The following is a 6,000-nucleotide window of genomic DNA, read 5'->3' as shown; positions in this document are numbered from 1 at the left end:
AATGCTCGAGCAATGCACAGCAGGGATATGTAAGAGGCCAGTATTGGAGAAGCACAGAGATTTTGGAGGGTGCAGGGCTGCAGGAGTTTACAGAGATAAGGAGGAGTAAACTCATGGAGCAATCTGAAAACAAGATGAGAGTTTTGAAATCGAGGTATGAGCTAGACCAAGAGCTAATGGAAAGCAGCGATGGCAAAGAAAAACAGGCGCCAGGACTTCCGAGACCTGGCAATCGCAGTCCGATTACCGCTTTGTCACTGTTTGTTTACCTTCGTCAGGAGTTGCACATTTCATGCTCGACATTACGACTCGGGCCTGGTGAGAAAGATGTAGCACAACAGGTTTCAGCGCAGAGCAGCATCATCAGGGGAAAGGAAGCCATGCCCCCTGCACTTGCTGCCATAAAACAGGTCACTTTGAGAGGACAGGAAGAAGGTAAGTGCACAAGGTAAGAGGGCAGGATGTTAGAGGTGCTTGGGGTTGCTGAGTGGTTAGCTGCAGTTCTTGGATGGGTCCAGGGGTCAGTTGGAGGGGTGATGCATAGTCAGTTGGGGATGGGTAGGATAAGAGGTGGGGTTAGGGAGGCATGTCCTGAGGCATGGTACAGTGGGGAAACCATGCAGACGCTACAACAACAGATGAATGAACACCGCTCAACAATCACTAGGCAAGACTGTTCTCTTCCTGTTGGGGAGCACTTCAGCGGTCATGGGCATTCAGCCTCTGTTATCTGGGTAAGCGTTCTCCTAGGCGGCCTTCACGATACATGACAGCGCAGAGTCGCTGAGCAGAGACTGATAGCCAGGTTCCGCACACATGAGGACGGCCTCAACCGGGATATTGGGTTCATGTCACACTATCTGTAACCCCCACAACCTGCCTGGATGTGCAAAATCTCACTCGCTGTCTTGTCTGGAGACAATACACATCTCTTTAACTTGTGCTTAATGCTCCCTCCACTCACATTGTCTGTACCTTTAAGACTTGATTAGCTGTAAAGACTCACATTCCAATCATTATTCATGTAAATTGAGTTTGTGTCTTTGTGCCCTGTTTGTAATCAGAACTCCCACCCACCTGACGAAGGGACAGCCTGTTCCGAAAGCTAGTGGCTTTTTCTACCAAATAAACCTGTTGGACTTTAAGCTGGTGATGTGAGACTTCTTACTGTGTTTACCCCAGTCCAACGCCGGCATCTCCACATCGTTAGGGAGTCAGTCAGGGGGCTGGATGGATCATGGGGGTCAGGTGACTGGTTGGGAGGGTCAGGTGATCAGCCAGATAGGTTAGGATGGCTGGAGGGTTTAGTTCTTACCTGGGAGTGCTGGGAGTAGTTGGGGTTTGGACTGGAGGGTAATTGGGCATGGAGGAGTATCTGGGGAGTCAGGAGGGTAGTTGTGTGGGTGAGGAAAAGCTGTGAATTGGGATGGTACCCGGAGGAGTCATAACGGTAGTTATAGTCTTGTGCTGGCTAGTCGAAGAAGTAGTTGGGTGTGAGAGGATAGTCAGGGAGGCAGTAGGGGTAGTCAAGTGGTGGGGAAGTCACGTATATTCGGGGAGTGGGGGGGGGGGGGGGGGGGGGGGGGCGGGGTGAGAATTGCGTTCAGGGATCCAGAGGGGTAGTCTATTATTAGGAGCAAATTTGAGCACAATCTGTAAGAGGAGAGAATTTGCATTTCATCATGAAATCATAGAAATGTGCAGCACTGAAGGAGGCTATCCAGCCCATCAGGTCTGCACCAGCAGAAGAAGATATCCCATTTTCTGGTTCTTGGTCCAGAGCATTGAAGGTCTGGCACCTCAAGCACATATCTCAGTGCTTTTTAAATGTGATGAGGATTTCTGCCTCCGCCACCTTCCCAGAATTCTCTGGCTGAAAAACTTGTTCATAATTCCCCTCTAATCCTGCCACTAATTGCCTGCACCTATGCACCCTGATTATTGAGCCCTTTCCTAGAGGAAATGAATTTGGCCTGTCCGCTCTATCGAGTTCCCACATAATTTTATGCATCCCAATGAAATCTCCTCTCAGCCTCTTCTGAACCAAAGAAAACAACATCAGTAAATCTCTGCATGCTGTCCAGTGCAATCAAATCTTTTCTGTATCGTGGTAGCCAAAGTACTACATCTGTGGCCGAACTAATGTTTTATACAGTTCGAGCATAGTTGTCCTGATCTTGTTTTGGTCATTAAAGGAAAGTATTCCAAATGCCTTCTTAATTGCCTGTGCTAATACGTTCACGGATTTGTGGACATGCATCCTGACGTCCCTCTGTTTCTCGATGCTTCTCAGTATCCTACCATTTATTGTGTATTCGCTTTCCTCGTTTATGCTCCCCAAATGCAATAAGACACACTTCCCTGGATTGAATTCTATTTGCCATTTTCTGCCCAACTGTAAGTACATTGTTATCTTCCTGCATCTAAAACTGTTTTCCTCACTATCAACCACACATCCAATTTTTCTATTGTCATTTATTCAGCTTTCTCCAAGACCCAAGAATATCCCAAAGCAATTTGCAACCAATTAAGTAACCCTTTAAAGTTTAGGCACTGTAATGTAGAAACTATCAGCTGCAAAATCATAATCAAACAAAACATAGTCAAAAGGGAAAAATGTTGCCTCAGCCTTTTTGATTTTTCTGAGGAATTAACAATTCAAATGGACTGTAGTGAACGATAGGCTGGATTTACGCTGAGTCAGGATGATTCAGAAGCCCTTTAAAACTGGCAAATGGGTCCCAATTCAAAGGTTCCTGACCCCATAACCTAGATTTTCCAATTTTCAGCAGTGTCATTTAAAGGTGCGAGCTGGATTGGGTAGTGAGCCTGCACCCTGCTTCTGCAACCTTGGCGAATCCATTGCGGGAATAGGAACATCTTCCATAATTTGTATGGAGTCAGGCCAAAAAACCATGGTTTGCGGTACCCCAAAGATGTTGTTTACCTTAGTTTGTATGAGAGAACCTTTTGAAGGATGAGTTCAAAAGGTCCTCCTCACGCCCCCATTTCAATAAGTTAATACCCAAACAAAATCTATGGCCCCTCATGCTCACCCATGCTAGGTATGTCCCTCTAAACCAGTGGTTTCCAAACTTTTTTCACTGGGCCGCACTTTCGGAATAAAAATTTGCTTCCGCCACACCAAATTTTTTATTGATAAGAAATACATTCAAAAACAAAAAAAACAACTCCTTGCAGTGCTTGATTCATAACATAGAACACAACTACTTCATAATATGATCATGGGACATCCAGAAAGTATAAAACAATGCTTGTTTAAACCATGTTTAAATGTTTCTTTGATTGTCCTTGAATCTTCCCGCCACACTTGCCATCCTCTCTCGCCGTATCAGTGTGGCGCGCCGCACCCTTTGGGAACCACTGCTCTAAACAATCCCTATGGCATCACATGCCCACCATGCCAAGTTATGGTACTTTCATGCCATTCATTCACTATGTACTGTATGGAAACCATGAACTCTATAGTAGCAGCAGGATGTGTAAGGATCTTTAAAAACATTCATCCATTGAAAACATTCCACTAATTTTTTACTATATTCCAATAAATGTAGCAATCATCCACATGGTTTAAAGTATCAATACTGAAACTGCAAGCACATGAAACCCCTTTATCTGTGTAAATAAACATGAAATTGACAGCATCGATCAGAGAGCCAGAGTTGTCAATCAAGCAATATTTTCCAATGGAGCTCAGGTGTTTGAACAGGCTAATTGATGCCTAGGCTCTCAACCAAGCAGCATTGTATATTCTTGCCTGGGAGCTCAGAAATCCATTAGAATATTTAAACACCTGAGCCCAATGGAAAACATTGCTTGATTGACAGTGTTTGTGGAATCTGAAGCAGGCATACTGACCCAAGACCTTTTTCCAACTCTCGATACCTGCTTTGAGGATGAAAGCTCCAATACGTTATGATGGGCTACTCTCAGATCTCACAGAAAACGTTAGATAAAAATCATTTTGAGAGGCTGCTCCGTAAGCTTAATATAATGTCAATTAAAGGAAAAACACAAACGTGGAATATAAAGGGTGTTTGAAGATAAAGACAGACCAGGCCAGGTACATGTTAAAGTGGATGGTTAGAATATTTAGGATGTGGTGTTGCTTTTGTATGATTCACACAGTTTTTTTTACTCTGGTATTAATACAGGTTGATTTTTTCAATCCAGTTCAACATCAAATAACTTTATTTTTTTTACTCACAGACTCCTGCTGCCACCATGTTGTGTTCCTGCATCTCAAATTTCAAACATTACACTTTTAGACTTAAAGGGTAGAATTTTCCAGTCTTGCACACCACAAGAATAATAGCGGACAGGATAGGAACACGCAAAGGTCCGCTGGCCTCGAGTGGGATTTTCCGGTCTTGCGGCGTGCGCAGTGATAAAATCCCACCCAAACTGTTGGAGCTTCAGTGAGTGCATTTCTTACAACTCCCATTGTGATTGTGGACTGACATGTTGTTGCTTGGCATCTGATACAGCAGTGATAAATACAGAATGAATATGCACGTAACAATTAGTTCCTCTTTAGGAATAACATAACAAATATAACAGGAGGGATTTTCCGGCTGTGCTGACCCCCAAAATCGGAAAATCCCGCCTGAGGTCAATGGACCTTTGCATAGTCCACCACCCCGCCGACTTTGATTCCTATGGCAGACGGGACGGGAAAATTCCCCCCTCGTGTCTATTCACTGTGCACATGTTAATACCTGCACTGACATGAAGTGGGGTTTTACGGCCTCGCTCGTCCAGAAACTGTAATAAATCCCACCCAAGGTCACCAGGCCTTTCCATTGTCTGCCTCTCGCCCGCTCTGATTCCTGTGGTGGAAGGGGTGGTAAAATTCCAGCGATGGTGCCCAATGTAATTTGCCTCACAAATGTACATGCGCACTGTGAATGCCAGTTTGAAGCTTCAAGAGTACTTATAGTCCTCCAAAAATGTGTTATAAGGAGCCCAATATTTTGCCTGCAAGGTTTATGGTTATGAATTTAGTATGCACATATACCTATTTAATGAATTGAATTCTATAGGGCGCTATTTATTTTTGTTGCACAAAGCAGTAATGACCAATCTAAATGTGGTGCGTGATTCCTTTAAGGAACTATATTCTAAAAGGGTCACATGACCCAGACTGATCCAGCGAGAACCGAGTTGGGGCTTCACTCAAACTTGTCTCAGCTTGGCCCAGCAGTTAGATCCCAGAGCCATGTCAGGAAACATTGAATCTGCTGCACCATGTAAACAGTTTTGTCTTTTAATAAAGGTCTATAGCTTTTTTTTTGAACTGGTGGACCCAAGTTACTAATAAACCTGTTTATAAATTTCTTTCAGAAGAGAACATTACAGTTCATTACGGAATGGAGATGGAGAAGCCAAATTAACAGCTGCCAGATGAATTCCCCAAGTGGTTATTTGTGATAGATGTTAAACCATTAAGTGCTTCCTGTGTAAGGCCACTCGTGCTGAAATTCTACAGACAGCAATGTTAAGAACTGCACCTTCAGTCTCACATACTTCAATGATCTCCTATCTGACCTTTCATCATCCAACCGCCATAAACTTCCCCAGGCATATAAAGACTGGGGACTGGAAGAAAATCAGCAAGGGTTGCTGGAGGTGTGAAGGATAAAATCGGTCCAGATCTGACAGTCACAATAAATTCACTGTGAAATTGAAATAGCACCGTGCAAAATTAGTGTTCAGTTCTTCTGTAATTTTAACAGGTCTCTTACAGCAGATAAAGGAATTGCACATAAAATGGCTTAAAGATTTAGATGTTAATACCAAATAGAATCATTTCAAGGCTCCTTTGACACCATCTAACGAACAGTCCGGTATTTCTCTGCAATTCTTCTGCATCTAAATTGTCAAGATGCCAACTTTAGCAAAGACATTTTTTGGGGGGGCGGAGAGGTGGCAGGGGAGAGAAAAACAAGGTGACAGGAATTTGAAAATGAACAGAAAATA

The sequence above is a fragment of the Mustelus asterias genome, chromosome 4 (assembly GCF_964213995.1).
Source record: "Mustelus asterias chromosome 4, sMusAst1.hap1.1, whole genome shotgun sequence".
Taxonomy (NCBI): domain Eukaryota; kingdom Metazoa; phylum Chordata; class Chondrichthyes; order Carcharhiniformes; family Triakidae; genus Mustelus; species Mustelus asterias.
The sequence above is the reverse complement of the archived record's forward strand: the minus strand, read 5'-3'. Positions refer to the sequence as shown.